Source organism: Podarcis pityusensis, assembly GCF_964106645.2.
Source record: "Podarcis pityusensis genome assembly, chromosome: 3".
Lineage (NCBI taxonomy): Eukaryota > Metazoa > Chordata > Lepidosauria > Squamata > Lacertidae > Podarcis > Podarcis pityusensis.
This window is the reverse complement of record NC_138026.1, coordinates 87,667,360-87,688,112: the sequence shown is the minus strand read 5'-3', so window position 1 is coordinate 87,688,112 and position 20,753 is coordinate 87,667,360. Positions and strand designations below refer to the sequence as shown.

Genomic DNA, 20,753 nt, shown 5'->3' with positions numbered 1-20,753 from the left:
CATGATGGCAATGCATGACTGTCACAAATGCCAGGTCCCTTCAAATGTTCTCTTCTTGATCTATAGGGGTCCACATGACAAGGATTGGTAACATAGGCAGCTGTCCTGTACCAAGTCAGACCATTGATGCATATACTCCAATAATGTCTACACCAACCTTTCTCAACCTTGGGTTCTTAGATGTTGTTTGACTACAACGCCCATTATTCCTAGCCAGCATGGACTGTGGTCAGGGATTATGGTAGCTCAAGACGGACTGGGGACCCAAGGTTGAGAAAGACTGGTCTACACCGACTGGCAATGGTTCATCATTTCAAACAGTGGTCTCTCCCAGCCCTATAGGAGATGCTGGAAAATCAACCAGGGGTCTTCTGCATGTGATGTAGGCACCCCACCACTATACTAGAGATTTAAGCAAACTTGGAGGCAATGGTGATGGTACAGGCATCACACCACACGATCCACATGGATTGTGTGGGTTTTTGTTTTGTTTTTTACTTTGCTACAGCACACCCCATTTCTTCCCCTCTCTAGAGGTTTGAAAGAGGAGGGTGGGGATGAGAAGTTCTGTACGCACAATGCTTGTCTACAATTTTACCTAATGTGCCCTGTTTTTGCGAAGCAATTTGCACAGTCTTGCATTTTATGTTATTTTCATTAATATATGTTATTACCCTAGAATTTGCATTTTTACATACATTACTTGACTGGAGAATGGCATTGTAAAATGTGAGAATGATGGGTTCGTTTCATTTTGAAAACCGTGGATGAAGTAGGCTTGCCTTTAAATGCTATCACCTCACCACACAGCCTGGATTTGCCTTGCCTTCTCCCTGGCTCTCGTCATGACTGCCTTGACAGTAGCCAGGTTTTAGAGCCAGCCAGATCAATTCAGTGGCATCCACCCCCTCTCTTCCTATATTTTCACTTCCTCTCAAACAGCATCCAGCTTACTGCAGATTAGTGAAGGCACTTTCATCATAATGAAATCTTAAACCAAGATCTTCCTGAATTCCAAGAGAAGCAGCATAACCCCAGTGTGCAAAAACCCAAGCCCATAGTCTTCACAGAATAGGGTTGTGCTGCTTCTCATAGAATTTAGGGAGATCTTACTTAAAGATTGCAGGTTGCTTTCGACAGCCAGGCTACCCATTGCTGCATTCTGCTTCCCCAGGGTCCCTGAAGCCTGCTCACCCACTTGTCTCCCCTCTGGCGGTGTGGAACCTACATTTCACAGAACCTGATTTCTTGCATTCATTTAGAAGCAGCATTTATAAGCAGCAGAAATTCCCCCTAAGCAGAGTGAGAGAGCTGGTTTTATGCTGACACCAGATTAGTTGGAAATGAACCGCTGAGAACAGGACGGCAGAGGATCAAGCTCTTATTTCTGCAGTCTTAGATTAGGCCTGGCATGATAGCCCAGGTCAGGGGCCTGGAGTGGGCCACACAACAGATGTGCCTGAAGGTCCAGTGTGACTTGGAAATGGACATATCCTCTACCTCAAGTAAAATGTGATGGAACCGTCTCAGAGTTTCTGCACATGCTGCAAAACTCCTGTGTAGGCTGTAGAGTAGACTGCTTATCTCTAATAAATTTGCACAAGATGCTGTGCTTTGGGAAGCTTTCCAAAACTCAGGTGTTAATATAGCGGTTCACCTTTTGGTTCACGCTGTACCAGCCAAATGTTAAAACACAATGGGGAGAAGCCACAGATGATTAGGCATGCCTGCGTTCCATTGAACAAGAAAAGCAACTGCATGATTAAGGACATGGGAAGCTGCCTTATAGTGAGTGAGATTATTGATCCATCAAGCTCTATAATGCCTAAACTAACTGGCAGAAATTCTCCAGGGTTTCAGACCAGGCGTCTGTCCCAGCCCTAGCTGGAGATGCCAGGGATTGAACTTTGGAACCACTTAGCCAGGTTTTTTACATGCTCCATCAGCACAATACATTTAAAGCAGTATCATACCACTTTAAACAGTCATGACTCCCCATAAAGAATCCCACGCATTGCAATTTATTAAGAGTTATGAGAGACCCTCACAGAGCTACAATTCCTGAACAGTCAATCCTTCTTTCTAGGGAACTCTGGGAATTGTAGCTTTGCAAGAAAAATAAGGGTCTCTTAAAAACCCCTCTTAAAAATGAATTACAGGATTCTTTGGGGGAAGCCATTATTATTTAAATTGGTATGATGCTTCTTTAAATGTATACTGCAGATGGGGCCCAAACTTGCTAAATTTAATAGGGCTTAAACCTCCCTGTATTTAGTATCAGTGAGATCTTGGAGGTCCTTTAGTGCAACCTCAATGCAGGATCTTTCTACTAACAGTAACTTCTGTTTACAGAGTCTCCAATCCAAGAGTATTATTCACAGAGTACAACACTGACTATGTGAATCATGAGTAGGAAAAAATCCCCATAATTTTGGATCATTATGTGACTGGAAAGAGGCACTCTTCTCCCCTGTCTTTCATCTTCTCTCTTCCCTCCCTCCTGCTGCGAGCAGAAACAAACCAGTCTGTTAAATAATATAGTGTTGGAACAACTAGACGATATTTGGGTATGAAGAGGCCCTCAAGATAAAATGGAGACAATGGCAGAAGTGCATTAGGAATGAAGATGCAACCCTTTCCATTTTTTACTATGATAGCAATCTGGAGATGATAGCTTGATTCACTCAGTGCATATGGAAACTTTGCCTCTCCATGGCATTCCAGTTATCTCATAAATATAATTTCAGGGCTGCAGCTGCAAAGCGATGTTTCGTGTTTACTTTCCGCTTTGATTGGTTTTAAATGTATGATTTTCTCCTTCCACCACACCTCTCACCAATTTGCTTTTAGAGACAGAAATGCAAAAAGAAATATAAAGCAGCACTTGCGTTCATGTGGGTGGGGATGGGGGTGGGGTTTTGCTTTCCTGGAGAGTGCTTCAGAGAAGAGGCTAGTTTGATGGTGACACTGGGCCAAGGACTCTCTCCCTCAGGGCTGCAACAGACTGGTGTCTTTTTAAAAAAATTGATGCTCACCTGGTAGAAACTCTAGCTCACATGGCCCTTAAATGTAAAATGTATGATGATCTCTGCCAACAATTTTTAGACCATCTATGTATTCCAACATGGAAACCAGAGACAGAGGTTATACACTTCTTATTACAGAAGAGAGACCAGGAGCTCACCAAGACAGTAGCTAAGTTCCTCTATTTGATTTTTTGTCGCCGAAGTACGCTACAGGATCGTGCCCTTGCTGGAGACCCACAGAGATGAAATAGATTGCTCGCCTCTTCTTCCCTTTGGCAAATGATTGTAATGTTGAAATGGCGACGAGATCACACTGGCCTATTTATTCTGAATGTTTGTAAATGATGCCAATAAAGGTTTGATGATGATGATGATGATGATGATTCCCTTTTCTGAGTTGTTCTGTGAAGTTTTCCAAATGTTGCTGCATGATAATTGCCTAGAGGGGCACTTTTGCACTACAGTCCAACAAAACTTTATAAAATTATGTGTAGCATGGAGAAGTTTATAAAATTATGTGTAGCATGGAGAAAGTAGATAAAGAAAAGTTTTTATTCCTCTCTTATAATCCTGGAGTTTGTGGATATTCGGTAAAGCTGAACATTGGAAGGTTCAGGATAGATATGAGAAAATATATCTTCATGCAGGGCTTAGTTAAACCATGGAATTTGTTCCCGTAGAAAACAGTGATCACTACCAACTTTTATGACTTTAGAAGAGGATTAAACATATACATGAAGGATAAGGCTGTTGGCTGTGTTCTACCTCCACTGTCTGAAGCAGTAGGCCTCTGCAGACCAGTTTCTGGAAACCAAAGGTGGGCAGAGTGCTCTTGAACTCAGGTCCTGTTTGTAGGCTTCCCACAGGCTTTCTCCATGCCACACATAATTTTATAAACTTTAAAGTTTTGTTGGACTATAGTGCAAGAGTAGCCCTCTAGGCAATTATCATTTGGGAAACTTCACAGAACAACACACAAAGGGGAACCATGGGTTGAAAGCCCAGTGAAAACCAACAACCAAATCACAACTCATGTTCTTATGTTCTTAAAAGTGGGACAAACAACAACCCCGGAACACTTGCAGTATGAAAAGTTACAGGATTCATTCCCATGTTCCCACTGGAAATAAAGTTGTACGTTTGTCCCCAAACCTTTCTATACTGATATAATATTAAGAGTGGGAATGGTTCTGAGTATTTTCCCCCTCCTCCCTCTAAAAAATGCAAACTAGTGTGGAAATGTGGAATACTGAAGTTAGGTTTGGAAAAATGCAATACTGAAATTAACTGAAATTGACAGATTTGTCATCTCTATGACTAGTATTATGACAGCCAAACACACACACACACAATCCCATGAGAGGTCATGACTGGCCCCAAAGCACCTGGTGATTGCACAAAGGTTCTATACTTACTCCAGTTCAATATGTTACCAAAGCAAGCACCAGAAGAGAGAGAGAGAGAATTTTGTGTACAAGCCACAAATAGCAAAACCTTTCTTCCTCTTGTATGCATGTAACAAAGCCCATTTCTTCTGGGACAAGACCTTTCTGCATTAGCTTTGAGGCCTGGAGCACGCCCCTCCCCCCCGGACTGTGTGTATTGTGGTTTTACTTGGACCGATCAGTTCCAGTACGTCAGCAAGAAACCAGACCTTTGGGTTCATGTTTGCTTCAGCATCTGAATTTTCCCTCAAAGCGTCTCTAGGAAAAGCTTAGAAACAGCCTGGAGCATTTTAATTATTTCACTGACACTACATGGGAAAAGGAAAGCTGGATGTGATATTAGAGGGGAAAGAGCAAAAGAATGTTTTATTTTATTTTACTTTATTTTACTTTGGGGTTTCAGGCAATCTCATTGCATTACTTTTCATTCCATATTAGAAATATTTATGGGCGCTGGTCTCCATAGAAGATAATGGCCCCGAGGGAGTGGATTAGAAAGTGTTTGGAGTTTTAATCAGGAGTATTCTCAGATAAGAAGGTCACTATTGCTCCATGGAAAGTCCTTGCAGTAATTTCTATGGAAGAAAGGTTTGTGTTTTCTCTGTTTAGGCCCATGCCGACACAAACCGTTACTTCATTTTAATAAGCAGGAACATAGAAAGCTGCCTTATACCAAGAGCAAATCCACACTATACATTTAAAGCAGTATCACATCAGTTTAAACAGTCAGGACTTCCTCCAAGTGGAGCCCATTCTGAAAATGATAAAGTTGTGGAAGTGGGAAATGTCTCAATAGGAGTTGTTGATGAAGGCTGATGAGTTGAGATTGGTGTGCCCATTGACAGCACATTAGTGGTACTCTTGATAACTACTATTAACTGCGCAAGTAAGAAATGTTCTTGCAATTTTAAACCAACTAATTTTTCAGCAGGAGCCTACACATAGCCAAGGCTCTTTTGTGATATGATTATAGACACATGGTGCAGAGAGACTAGCATTCATGGGTGCAAAAGGAGGATTTTGATAGTATAAGGCTTCATCCTTTCCCAGTCAGGTTTGATGATGGATGAACAAGGACTTGGGCCAGCCAAAACTGCATTATTTTTAAAAGGGGCAGTAGCTCAATGGTGTGCTCATACTTTGCAATGCAATTTTCATCTGAGATCCTTCTTTCTGTGCCCCCTCCATGAGAGGTCCAGGGGGTGGCAACATGAAAATTGTTGTTGTTGTTTTTAATGTGGCGGCTTCCTGTTTGTTGAATGCTCTCCCCAGGGAGGCTTGCCTGGTGCTTTCATTACATATATTCAGGTGCCAGGCAAAAATGTTTCACTTTAACCATTCTATGTCCTTTTAAATATGTTTGTGGAAGCGGGGCTAATAATAGCACAACAGAAAACCCCTTGCAGACTGGATTACTGCAATGCACTCTCTGCGGGACTGCCCTTGAAGATGACTCAGAAACATCAAAAGTTCTAAAATGAGGAACAAAACAATATAAAAGAAATGATAAAAATTCAGTTAAAACGTCAATAATAAAACAATAGTAAGCAATAAAATAAATATGACCTCCAAAACAAGAGAATATAGGTAGGCTTTCATCATGCAGCAAAATCCCATTGAGATTGGAGCCATGCATTCTTCTAAGCCAAGGGAGTTCCAGGACCTGGGTGCCACAACAGAGAAAGACCTGCTTTGGTTCCACAGACCATGAACTTCATGCCCCCTTCTTTTTCTACACATCTACAGCAAACCTAAATAAATCTTAAAAAGATCACTTATCATACAGATTGTAGTGGCACCTGGTATGCATATTGATCTCTTTTCTTGTTAAATATAACTCAGTCCTGTATGGAAGTCAGTGGATTCTCATATTGTCACCAACAGTTAATAACCACTTAAGTCTACAACGCGAGATTTGGGTGTTGTATTGGTCTTTTATGACCTTTTCCAAATGCCAGGGTTAAATTTTATGATTCATAGATTGTTCATTTTCTAATCCTGCTCCAATAAAAATAAAAAGAGCACTAGGCTATATTTAATCATTCCTAATCTTGTTAGCACACAATGTTATTGTGTAGTGCAGTGTACACTGCCATTGCTTAATATAAGAATGCTAGCAGTGAAACAGTGTCTTTGTAACATGGGTCGTTGGTTTAGTTATAATGTTTCTTAATTTCAACACAAATTCTGACACAGTGTAACTGCAATCAATGACATCCTGAATAAAAGAAAATAGGGTGTTCTTCTTAGTGGTCACTTCTGAGACTATGGGATAGATACCATATTTTTCGCTCTATAACACGCACCCGACCATAACACGCACGTAGATTTTAGAGGAGGAAAATCCGTAGGCATGCCACCCGTAGGCATTCCCTCCATAACACGCACAGACATTTCCCCTTACTTTCTAGGAGGAAAAAAGTGAGTGTTATGGTGCAAAAAATACGGTATATAAGAATGAATTGAGACCAGAACCTTCACTGTACAATGCATTTTATGTGCTATTATGAGCCTCATTAATAAGGAAAGGGAGATATGAGATGATTATTGTAACAAATGGAACATAGATTTGAATAAGGTTATAAATGTGGAAGTGTGGAAATATTATTGTAATATCAGATAGAGATTGCCCCCTCTGTAAATTGTACAAAAAATCATTTCAAATATCAATGTGGTATTTGACAGCTTAGTGATTGGGCAGGGGGATCTGTCATCTTGTTGTTGAAAATCTGGATGTGAGAATCTAGATAGGATGCATTTGTCATGGAAGCACCCAGAAATCCAAAAGTTTTGGAAGGAAGTGGTGAAAAGGAATTTGAGAAAGATGCAAATTACATATGAACCTTTGGTACTGCTACCTTGTTTCTTTCAAAAGTGTTTCCTTACATTACGGCTTTTGCTCTAAAAGTCAACCTCAATTTGCATCCAAGCATATAAACTGGCATGTGGAAATTTATGGTTTTGGGATCGGCTAATTCCCCCCCCCCCCCATCTTTTAAGAAACCAGCAGTACCCATTCATGGAGGAGGCAGCCATCAGTGGCTACTATGTTCTGCCATCACCGTTGGAGACAGCAATGCTTCTGAAAACCAGTTGCTGGAAACCACAGGAGGAGTTAGCTCTCTTGTGCTTGGATCCTGCTTGAGGAGTTTCCCACAAGCATCCAGTTGGCTGCTATGAGAACAGGATGCTGGAACAGATGGGCCATTGACCTGACCCAGAGGGCTATTCTTATACAGGGCTTTATTTTTCCAGCCTGAGCTCATCGGAACTCAGTTCCAGCACCTCTCAGGTGGGTGCCATTGCCATTATAAGAGAACATGGGAGGTGTTCATGGTGAGTTCTGGCACCGCTTTTTCTGGAAAAATAGAACTGCTTATGTCACATACCCATCCTTATGTGCGTACACACTCACACTGTTTTCTTCTCTACCTACGTATATTGACCTACATATATTGAGTTCATGAAGTGGGGGAAAGGATGGCTTGTCTACATCTCACAGAATAGACATGTTCAACCAGTCGGCCACAATTGACAGGTAGATTCCTGGGGTGTTCCTGGTTGATCACAGGATTAAATGAAGTGGGCAAGGAATGTTTTCGCCACCCTCCGCCCAAAAAGCTCAACAACTCTGGGCAACCCAATCCACGCAAGCTCCTCCTCCCTCCAATGACAATGGCTAGATCACTTCCAGTTTTTTTATACTGGGAGTAGATCGCAGTCTCTTGGGAGTTGGATGTGCATGTCATACAAGATTACTTTTTTTCTTTTCCTGAATGTAAGGTTCCTGAATGTTGATTATGTAGATGCACAGCTATTATTCCCTCCAGTCAGCTCACCATGGTACACCACCTCAATCTACCTGCCCCATTTTCTTTTTTCTTTCTTTTTTTCTTTTTGGCATTGTTTGCTTTTAAATACAAACCAGGGTTTTTTGGGCCGTTTGTTCTTTAGCGGATCAAAAAACAATAACACACGGCGATGGAAACTGTTTGATTTATTTCTTCTCAAGTTCTCTAAATTCCCTGGACACTTACTTTTATGGATTTATTATTAACCTTTCCTGGGTACAATCGCAGAGCAAATAAGGCAAAATCCTTGGCTGCTTATTTCCAGCTACAGTTAAAAATAACCTTGACCTACCATGCACTGCTGTGCAGCCGGCGCACTTTAAAGTACCCTTTTAGAAAGCACTTTCTCTTGATACATAAAAGTGAGGGAGTTGTTGCTTTCTTGTCCCATCATTGCAGTGATGAAGGGGTGGCGTGAGGGTGGTGGTTGGGGGCGATTCTTTCACAATTCTTCCTCCTCCTGCAGGTTCAAAGACTGGTGACATGTATTTAGGTGGCGATTTGTCACTCTCACCCAGATCAGCTATATTTAGGGCTGGGATATGGGTATGAATATGAGGAAGCAATTTTTATTTTTGTGTGTGTGTGAGGGGGAATCTCAGCATAATGACATTTGCGTCCCAGCATGCATTGCAAATGCTAAGCTCCAGCATGAGCCAAGCACTTCCCCACTCCCTCTTGGCAAGGTGTCAGAGCTGCCTCTGGCTCCTTTGATCCCCCGTTGAGAGCAAATGAAAACAGACAGCCCTTATTATCCGCCGACGATGTGGCACGGAGCGGCGAAAGCCCAGTAAGGCGAGGGTGATACAGCTGCTCCCTTTGAAAAATAAAGCCGTACCATTCAGAGGGTTATCAAGACCACAGGAAAGAAGGCAACTTTTTATCTCCCTCTCCCATTTCGCAGGCATATTAATGTGCACATATTATTACTGCGGTTTTCTTGAGGCTGGATTGAGTGAATGTGGGAGGCAGAGAGAGATAGGGCTGGAACTGTTTGAACAAGCTGGCCTGGATTGGGGGTGTGCAGGGGAAAGCCTTGCCTGACAACACAGTTCTTTGCACACCTTTACTCAAAAGTCTTGCCAGTTTCCACAAAGAACAACACTCTCTGAGATTTGAGGAAGAGGCCATAGATCAGTGACCAAGCACGTGCAACAAGGCCAATATCTCTAGTTAAAAGATGTTCAGGTAGGACAGTGTCCACTGATCTCTACCTGACACCCTTAAAAGTCTCCACAGCTTTTGCCCTGCACCAGCCTTTCTCAACTTGGGGCTGAAAGGAGTTGTATGTAGTCCAGAATATCTGGAGAGGACATGAGTGTGGAGAAAGCTAGGCAAGGCCAAAGAATGGTCTGTCTCTGCTTAATAATGAAGCTTTATAGATTAATATCTCTTCACATGCAATGGCAACCTCCTCATACATCTGCAACAGTTACATTAACAAAATGTAATGTACTACGACTACGGCAGACCAACACGGCTACCTACCTGTAACTAGTTACATTAACACCTGACATCTTTTTAAAATGCAAAAAAAGTGATTTTGAAATTTATCACTGGATCCTGAAATCCCTACCGTGTTTGACCTTCTAACTTGTTTGACTTGAATTCCACCTCTCCTACATGCATAAAGAGGAAAGAACCAAGGGATATACAGTGGTCCCTCGCAAGACGAAATTAATCCATTCCGCGAGTCTCTTCGTCTTGTGGTTTTTTCGTCTTGCGAAGCACGGCTATTAGCGGCTTAGCGGCTTAGCGGCTTAGCGGCTATTAGCGGCTTAGCGGCTATTAACGGCTTAGCGGCTTTAAGAAAAAGGAAACAAACTCGCAAGAACTCGCAAGACGTTTCGTCTTGCGAAGCAAGCCCATAGGGAAATTCATCTTGCGGAACGACTCAAAAATCGCTAAACCCTTTCGTCTAGCGAGTTTTTCGTCTTGCGAGACATTCATCTTGCGGGGCACCACTGTACTGTGGGATAAATCAGCCTTATAACCAACATGCTTAAGTCTCATTAGTGCATGAATGGGATAAGATAATAGAGAAAGCTGAAAGGTTTACCAAATTCTCTGTTCTCTTACTTCTACCATGTGAGCCCTACTAGTAAGGAGGTCTGAGGTGGATGCTCCAAATTTAGACCACCTTTGTGTTTCTATACAAATAATTTAGAAACATTTACCATTTTGGAACTTAAGTTATACTGCCTGTTGTTTCTTGCTGCTGTATGGAAAACCAGATGAACCTGGTTTTTGAAGTTTGTAAGTAAACTTATAAGGGGATATTTTAGTGTCTAACAGTCTATATTTCCACTTTGCTGCATGTTTTGTAATTTTTAATCTCTGCTGGGACTCTCATCAAAGAGTACTTGCCCCCCAACCTGGATCTAGGCATCCAGGGAATTCTCATTTTTATTTTTCCATATCTATTTTTTCTTTTACCAAAATACAAAAATCAATATATACAGTCTAGTGCTTGATCCTATTCAGAAATCTGTTCCAAATGCTTCATATAGCTATTCAGATTCATAGTAGATTTCAATCTTTGTTATGTTGCTGTTTGTAAATTCTGATTAGCTTGCTGGCAGAGCTACTCGAGTTCTAAGCAATCCAGCAGTCCAGGATTTGCAAAGGGTATCTTAATGGACTTAGAGGTGAGATCTTGCAAAAGGCTTTTCTTTGGTGCCTGGATATCAGTCAGCCAGTCTACTCTAGGCCTATGTGAACACAGGCATATATAAAGGCATGTATAGGCAGAATGTCTTCACTTCAGGATGACCAGATCCACACCTCCCAGAATAATGTGCAGAGCAAAACATACTTCCTCTTTGAATGTTGCACACTTCTGAAAATTGTGCTACACTTTCCTTGTTACAGAAATGTAGCAAAATGTGTTACAAAACAGATATTTTAGGACAAATATATTTCTAAATGGGAGCATGGAGAAATGCAATATATATTTATATACCATATAAAATGGTATATAAAATATGTATTTAAATATGTGTGTTTTTTGGTCCAGCTTAAAAGAAAAATGACAGATTAATACAGAAACAGCATGCAGTGTATTGGAGTCAGAGAAGAGTGAATCTGTCAATTTCAGTTTTCCTCAATTTCATTTTTTTTTCAGCTCTCCAAATTTTCACATCAGTTTGTGAAACCTCTCATGAAAATCCACCAGCATTTTTTGTGAATTTATCCTACTATACATATTTTTAATGGGGGGAATTTCCCTAATATGCATATTTTTTGAAGCAATTCTCCTAGTATAATTCACTTTTGTATGCAATTTTCATGAATGCATGGATTTATATGCACACTTTACTCTAGCACGTGCATATTTGAATGCATCGTTTGGCTGGAGAACTACATTGCAAAATTCAGATCATCACGGCACATTACCAAAAAGCAGTGTGTCCTAACAACATTTTTGCCTTTACTGCTTTCTGTACTAAATATAGTAAATCAGTGCACAGTAATAATAGCAATGTTATAAATGCAGGTCAAGCCATGCAACACTCTTTAAAAAGGAGGGAGGGAGCAGAATCTCTAGACAATTGTGCTTTTACTATGAAGATCTAAGTCACTCAGGGTGCAGTGAATTGGCAAACCAATAAAGAGGGTTGGGTCTGACAGCACTGCTCTTTGCCCTTTGATTCAGTGACAGCTTCTGCTAATGGAAGGAGAGAGGTTACAGATAGGTAGCCGTGTTGGTCTGCCATAATCAAAATAAAAAAAATCCTTCCAGTAGCACCTTTAAGACCAACTAAGTTAGTTCTTGGTATGAGCTTTCGTGTGCAAGCACACTTCTTCAGATACCAGAAGAATCTGAAGGAGAGAGGGTTGTTGTTGTTGTTACTTCCCCCTTTTCATCATCCTGCAGCTCTGAGATCGCTGGTGCTTCACACATGCCTTGTACAAACCAGGACACAGAATCCAGGAGGGCATTCAGCACCATGAAAAGTCGCATCCCCTTCCTTTCACGTTAAAACATCCATGGCTACAAGTATGTCAAAAACAATGTTGCATTTTGTTATATTTTATTTTTGTTTTATAATTTGAGTAGAATGACATCTCTGGCAGATGATACATTTTTTAAAAGAAAAACAACTAGTAAACACAATTCAGGTTCATTTCCCCATCCCTGGGGTTTACCTGGCCTGATCCGATTGGACGAATCAATTTTAATGTCCTGTTATAGAGAAGGATTGAAAACGAATGTGGCTGAGTTCTCCTGTGTGCCAGGATGCAGAGGCTCAGCAGAGATAAGATAACCTTGCAAATAAACAACAGATGGCCAGTGGCCTAATGCTATGCTGTCGATGAGCATGACAGGGATTTATTCTTTCAACCTGCAGAAGGAACCTTGAAGAGGCTGAAGCTGCGGGAATGGATGGGCCCACCAGCAGCCAGGCTTTTGCTACAGGAATTCAGTCAAAGCAGATACAGGGATTCAGTCAAAGCAGATGGCATTAAAATGCTGCAATAGTATTATGCAGCTGTTTCCTTTCTTTCTTGGATAATGCGTGCGATTCAGAATAAATTCCCCCGAGGGATTCTTAGATCAACCATCGGTCTCAAATATGCTTCTCTCCAGAGGTTCTTTCTTTCTTTCTTTCTTTCTTTCTTTCTTTCTTTCGGCACACACAAACACATACACACCAGTCTGTCTTGTTGATAAATGAGGGTGTAAAGGCCATTGACTTTAACAGAGCTACTTTGGTGTAACGAGATTGGTGGACAGGATCTGTTCTTTGCAAAGAGTTTTAGCTGCAGAGACCAGACTGTGTGTTATCCATCATGCCCAATTTGAAAGCAGTAAAGTAAAATAAAAATGCTGGGTAGATATCTAAAAACAGAAGGATAAAAATGCTATCACAGGAAACAATGTCTTATTCTGAATCAGAACATTGATCCATCTATTGTTTGGGCCCTTACTGAACTCTAACATATGTGGAACAGTTGTAGGAGTTGGGTGTGTTTAGCCTAGAGAAGAGGAAACCGAGAGGTGATATGATCGCCATCTTCAAATATCTAAAAGGCTGTCACATGGAAGATGGAGCAAGCTTGTTTTCACCTGCTCTGGAGGCTAGAACCCGAACCAATGGATTCAAGTTACAAGAAAAGTGATTCTGACTAAATATAAGGGAGAACATTATGAAAGTAAGAGCTGTTCAACAGCGGGATGGACTCCCTCAGAAGGTGGTGACTCCTTCTTCGAAGGTTTTGAAGCAGAGGTTGGGTGTTCATGAATGCTTTAGTTGATATTTCTACTTTTTAGGGGGTTGGAAGTGGCAGGAATATTTTGGGCATCACATGGCAGGACAGAGTCTCAAACAAAGATGTGCTCTCCCATGCCCATATTCCCAGCTTGTTCACACTCCTGTTTCAGCAATGTCTGTGCTAGCTTAGTAATGTCCACAGAATGGAAGATGGCAGGATCCCCAAGGATGTGTTCTATAGGGAGCTGGCTTCAGGCACTAGGCCCATTGGCAGACAAATTCTGTGTTTAAAAAATGTCTGCAAACAAGACATGAAGGCTGGCAACATCAACCCCATTGTGTGGGAATCCCTTGCAGACAGGGGTGCTTGAATATAATATGGGGGGCAGATAAGCCCTGCCCCACATTATTGATCAAATAATGTGGAGCACACACACCATCTGAATGGCAATGCCCATCAACTTGGGGGGGCAATCTCCTCAAATATTTTATGGGGGGGGGCAAAGGCCTCCTAGGGGTCAGCTGCTATTATTGCAGACAACCACAGTGCCTGGAAACAAACAAGCAGTGTATCCACAGCAGTGACCAGAGGAGGAATGACTGCTGGGAGGAACATAGAAAGAAGAAACTCCATGGTGCATATGCAGCAGCATATACAGATGATTTAATCTGCCTCAGCTGCAACAAAACATGTCTCTCCTGTATCAGTCTCTGCTTCAACAGCAGGCAATGTAACTCTCCAATGGTTTTACTTCACCCCTGAAGGTGTACTCCTGTACTGTCTCCCGAAACAGAAAGATGCCAACAACAAAAGGAGGACTAGATGTTGCTTTGGGTCCCTTCCAACTCTACAGTTCTATGATTCTATAACCTGTGTTATACATTTTGTCTCCCCCAAACTTCCAGATATTATGCTGTCTGAGACTGGTGGAAGTTGTTATAGACTGATTGGCCTAGAGATTAACTCCTTGTTGTTTTTGTTTAATATTCAGGACGTATTTACAACAGCAAATAGTTGTTGTTGATTAGTCGTGTCCAACTCTTCGTGACCCCATGGACCAGAGCACGCCAAGCACTCCTGTCTTCCACTGCCTCCCGCAGTTTGGTCAAACTCATGCTGGTAGCTTTGAGAACACTATCCAACCATCTAGTCCTCTGTTGTCCCCTTCTCCTTGTGCCCTCCATCTTTCCCAACATCAGGGTCTTTTCCAGGGAGTCTTCCCTTCTCATGAGGTGGCCAAAGTATTGGAGCCTCAGCTTCAGGATCTGTCCTTCCAGTGAGCACTCAGGGCTGATTTCCTTAAGAATAGATACATTTGATCTTCTTGCAGTCCATGGGACTCTCAAGAGTCTCCTCCAGCACCATAATCCAAAAGCATCAATTCTTCAGTGATCAGCCTTCTTTATGGTCCAGCTCTCACTTCCATACATCACTACTGGGAAAACCATAGCTTTAACTATACAGACCTTTGTCAGCAAGGTGATGTCTCTGCTTTTTAAGATGCTGTCTAGGTTTGTCATTGCTTTTCTCCCTAGAAGCAGATGTCTTTTAATTCCGTGACTACTGTCACCATCTGCAGTGATCATGGAGTCTAAGAAGGTAAAATCTCTCACTGTCTCCATTTCTTCCCCTTCTATTTGCCAGGAGGTGATGGGACCAGTGGCCATGATCTTCGTTTTTTTGATGTTGAGTTTCAGACCATATTTTGCACTCTCCTCTTTCACCCTCAATAAAAGGTTCTTTAATTCCTCCTCACTTTCTGCCATCAAGGTTGTGTCATCTGCATATCTGAGGTTGTTGATATTTCTTCTGGCGATCTTAATTCCGGCTTGGGATTCATCCAGTCCAGCCTTTCACATGATGAATTCTGCATATAAGTTAAATAAGCAGGGAGACAATATACAGCCTTGTCATACTCCTTTCCCAATTTTGAACCAATCAGTTGTTCCATATCCAGTTCTAACTGTAGCTTCTTGTCCCACATAGAGATTTCTCAGGAGACAGATGAGGTGATCAGGCACTCCCATTTCTTTAAGAACTTGCCATAGTTTGCTGTGGTCGACACAGTCAAAGGCTTTTGCAAATATAGCAAATATAAGGTTTTCTTATTAGCATGAAAAACATCTTGGCTATTCACGGATGTAGGTAACAGGAGATGCAGCTGGGAGAAAATTGTCTCTCTGCCCTGCTTTCTCTGTTTAGGGAGAGGGTAAGATGAATGGCTGGGTTATGCTATCTTTTCGCCTTTTGTGTATCCAGTCCAAAACCAGTTCAGGCGTGTAAATGTCAAGATGCTGGAGGGCAAAATTATGGTCCATGGAATCACTTGGGAGTCAAGCTTTACCCCATTTTTGGTAAGGGAGTAAAGTGTGTGGAGCAAAGTCATTCAAGAGAAGAAAGAATAGAATTCTCAGCCCAGGAATGAAAAATAAAGCCCCCTTTTCATGAAAAGGATGTAATGAGAAAGAGAAAATTGCTTCTTTTCATTACAGCCTAAAGCTTGACCTCATGCTCTGTCTTACAATCTGCACTTCTCATTATCATCTGAAGCTATGCTTTCTATTCCTCCAGCCTTTTCTTCTCACCAAAGGAAAATAGCAAGTTGATGATGAGGATTCTGCCTTCCTAGAGACCAATCCCTGGGTCGTAGCTATTCATTCACAGTGCAGAATCCTCTAAGAGTTTTCTCCTTCTCAACATTCATGTAGCCTATTAACAGTCTCCTTTCTTGCCATGAGTAGGTGAGATATAAAGCCAGAGAGCATCTATTTCTATTTTTGAAGACATCCTGCCACCTAGACCCATAATAGTTTCAGTAAATCGAAAGAGCAAGCAAAGGGGCAAGATCATTATAGTAACAAATAATTTCCTATTCTATCTATTTTTATATCATCTCTGTCTATCATCTATCTATCTGTCTATCTATCTATCATCTATCTATCTATCTATCTATCTATCTATCTATCTATCATCTATCTATCTATCATCTATATCTATCTATCATCTATCTATCTATCTATCTATCTATCTATCTATCTATCTATATCTATCATCTATCTTATCTATCTATCTATCTATCTATCTATCTATCTATCTATCATCTATCTCTATCATCTATCTCTGTTGTTGTTGTTTAGTCATGTCTGACTCTTCGTGACCCCATGGACCAAAGCACGCCAGGCACTCCTGTCTTCCACTGCCTCCTGTAGTTTGGTCAAACTCATGCTGGTAGCTTCGAGAACACTGTCCAACCATCTTGTCCTCTGTCCTCCCCTTCTCCTTGTGCCATCAATCTTTCCCAACATCAGGGTCTTTTCCAGGGAGTCTTCTCTTCTCATGAGGTGGCCAAAGTATTGGAGCCTCAGCTTCACGATCTGTCCTTCCAGTGAGCACTCAGGGCTGATTTCCTGAAGAATGGATACGTTTGAGCTTCATACCATATTTTGTGCTCTCCTCTTTCTAATCTACTTTTCATTTATTTTATTACATTTATACCACACCTTTCCTCCAAGGAGTTCAAGGTGATCTACATGGTTCTCCCTCTACTGATTTTATCCTAAAAGCAACTCTGGTTGGTAGGCTGGGTTGAGAGGCAGTGACAGCTTCGTGGTCACCCACTGAGCTTTGTGGTTGAACCCCACTGTCCCAGATCATAGTCCAGAACTCTAACTACTGCACTACATTGACTCTCATGGTACCCTAGAGCTCCTCAAAGCAGGATCTGCCATCCAAAATGCAACTGTAGCGTCTCTGGCGGCATCCCATCCAATTTCTGCTTCAATGCTTCCAGCCAAGGAAACCCCACCTCTTTGTGGGTTACTCTGCTCCATGGCTGAACAGCTGTTACCATGTTACAACATTCGTCTGGATGCTTCGACAAAAACACCTTCCCTGAAACTTCTTCCCATTGACTTTTGCCATTCGGTTGTGACTTAGAAGTAAGGAGGTACACTTCCTTCTTTGTGCGCAGTGAAAAATAAAAGCTATGCTGATAACAAAGCTTCAGAATGAGAATGCTTTGGAATACCAGTTGCTGGAAACCGCAGGGATGGAGGAGTCCTGTTGTGCTCAGGTCCTGCTTGCAGGCTTCCTATAGGCATCTAGTTGGCCACTGTGAGAACACTGGACTAGATGGGCCATGGGCCTGATCCAGCAGGCTCATTTTATGTTCTTATGAAACTGGTATGAGTCTGATTTCAGTATCCTGACTATATAGAGGACATGGACATATTTTTAGGTCAGTCATGTTACATGGTCATATATGATATTTATTACCAATTTCAATAACCACAGTAAGGTGCAAGAAGTTAATTCCGCTGATTCCTCTCCATCGTAGTAGTTTTCTTCCCTTTGATTATAGGCGTGTATCTCTGTGCTAACCTTCTTAACCCACCTAAGCTCTCTCCTTTCTACTGACTGCCCGAAATAGCTTCCTTCGCACATGGGAGCAATGTCACAATTACAATAGATACAAAATGGATACTAGATAAATGCTTCTTCTATATAAATTTATACTAGTATGCCCCCAATATTGATCTTGGAATGTTTAGGTTCTTCTGGAAATGGCATCCCGCCCCCCTCCAGAAGATTTCCTTATTTTCATCTGCATAGGCTCCAGAATGGTCATTCCTCATTTGGTACAATTCACACCTCCAGCACTGTATCATGCTGACCCTTTTAAAAGTCAGATCCAAGGGGAAGAGACCCTCTCCCACAGACTGCTATCATTTCCCCCTGTATATCCAAGGTGTTCTGCCAGGGAATTTCAATTTATCTTTTGAATACATTTGAATACATTAGAGAGTTGCTCCAATATGGGAAAGAGAGTGAGGCAGTTCAGCCAGAGGCGACGTCAGCAGTTGGTTAAAGTAATATTTGCCCATTTGGTTTAATACAAAAAATGTAAGATCCACATTGAACACAAGTTACATAAATCCATAAGGTAAAGTATACCTGCTACTACAAGCAACAATTGGAATCAGCTTCCCTGGAATCATAGAATCATAGAACAATAGAATCATAGGGATTTCATTCATATCTCTGGAATACAGCATTTCTGAGAAAGTCCAGCCATATAATAGCATAAAGTGAGACGTCTGTTGTAATCAGGCAGAGAATTATATGCTCACTAGGTTATGAGGTTCCACAGGGAATGCCTTGTCTGTGAGCCCCCAAAATCTTGTTGCTAGTTTTATCTTTTAAACCAGGGATGGGGAACCTGTAGCTCTATTGCTATTGTTAGACTCAGATCTGCCCCAATCAATATGACCAATAGTCAAATACCTTTCCATGTGCTGTTCATTGGACTTGTCCACAGTTTCCCTTGCCCCGTGCCTAGGAAGCATGTGTTTTCTAGGCATGGGTCTGAGTAGTTTTGTCCTAATGCTTCCCCCAAGAAAACCCACTCTTAAGTGATAAATCAGAATGGCAATTTGTGAAAATCCTGATTGCCGTTTGCTCTGATTCCGTTCTAAATTGTGGGTTTCCCCATGGAAAAGCAGTGGGACTAAGTGTGGATTAGCCCAGGGTAAACTTTTAAGCACCTGCTGAAGACCCATCTATTTAAGCAGGCATTCCTGGGTTCATAATAATTCATCTCATTGTTCTGTTGTATCATTTATTTAGCAGAATTTTTTATTGACAGCTTCCCTGCTTTTCCTGATTTATTTCTTCATATTTTTGCTTTTAAATGTTGGATATACATTTTTCCTTTTTAATTATCCTATTGTGTTTTATGCAAACTGCTTTGGGGTTTTACATATTAAGCTGCATATAAATATTCTTGATGCTGATGATCAGGCCTGGCCCTGGTGTCCCAGCCTCAGATGTCACCATGGATGTATGCGGGAGATACAAGTGGTATCTGAGCAAGACTAATGAAATTTGCTATTCTTAGCAAGGGAATGGAATACAATTTTGGTTCTGATTCAGGCAGCAAACTGTGTTGAGTCAGCACTGGTCCCATCTCCCTATAAGGAAATATTTCACTGGCAATTGCCAGAATACTCATGGTGAACAATCCTGCAATATCATGCAGAGAGCAGCTATAGCATATACTGTGTTTTATACCCTGAAGCCATCTAATTCTGGCATGCTGGAGGATCCTTTTCAAACCAGCGGTGGATGTATTCATTAAGAAATGCCATCTTTCAGATAAGGTTTTGGTGTAGATGTCAAAACAGGAATCAAATTATTAAAGTGATCCTTGAAAACGCAATGCAAGTAATGACACTGATCAAAGGGAAGAAATTGGCCCGAATACCAGGAGCGGTGGGTGGAGATAATGCTGGGATTAGTATTAAATATTTACATAATGCTCTAAATTTACCTTTAGAAAATGTAGAATAAGACATGATCCTTGCGTTTAAAGAGCTTACAGTCTCTCAAAGCCTATCAAGCTATAAAACAATCTAGGAAATGAAAGGAAGGCCTCATCCATAGGAAGACAAACCAATCAATGTGCTGGAGATAAGGAACAGTTCTGTACACGACTGAGCCAAAATTCCTTTTTTTTTTTTGAAAATGTGTTTTTTCCACCCTCAGAAAATTATTTTTCTTGTTTAAATCTCAGTTTTTATAACCCCTTCTTACAACCCCCTCTGATGTTGCTCCCCTACCCTACCCCCCCAAAAAAATCTTTTTTTTCAAGTGCTCCTTAACTGTTGGAGAATTACAGTTATTTTGCTGTCATCTCCAGGTGAAGCATCTCAGACTGTACAACTGAGGATGTCTTCTGATTGTAGCCTTAGAGGACACTTGACGTGGACTAACGGTCTCATTTATGTGCAACTATTTAGTTCTGTATTCGATTATTTATTTAATTGTTTAGCTCATTCGTTCAACACGCCCCCCCCATCTCCAATAATATTAATATGTAGCCCTTTTTCAATTTTCCTAGTGCTTCCTGTGCATTACCTCAGCAGTAATTACCACTGTAGCGGGAAGGTAAACTGCGCTTCTGTGCGCTCTGGCACTTGTCACGGTGTCCCGTTGTGCCAGAAGCGGTTTAGTCATGCTGGCCACATGACTCGGAAAGCTGACTGTGGACAAGCGCCAGCTCCCTTGGCCTGAAAAGCGAGATGAGCACTGCAACCCCATAGTCACCTTTGACTGGACTTAACCGTCCAGGGGTCCTTTACCTTTTTACTATGTACCTTAGCAGTTCACTCATAAAACAATCTAGCATGTGTTTCCCAATTCCCAGATTGCAGATG

General features: G+C 41.5%; 1 protein-coding gene across 5 annotated transcripts in view; it reads left to right on the top strand.

The window, feature by feature from the left end:
• Window positions 1–20,753, top strand: part of LRFN2 (leucine rich repeat and fibronectin type III domain containing 2) — a 279,324-nt gene that overhangs the window by 86,954 nt on the left and 171,617 nt on the right. The gene's annotated exons all lie outside the window — the stretch shown is intronic.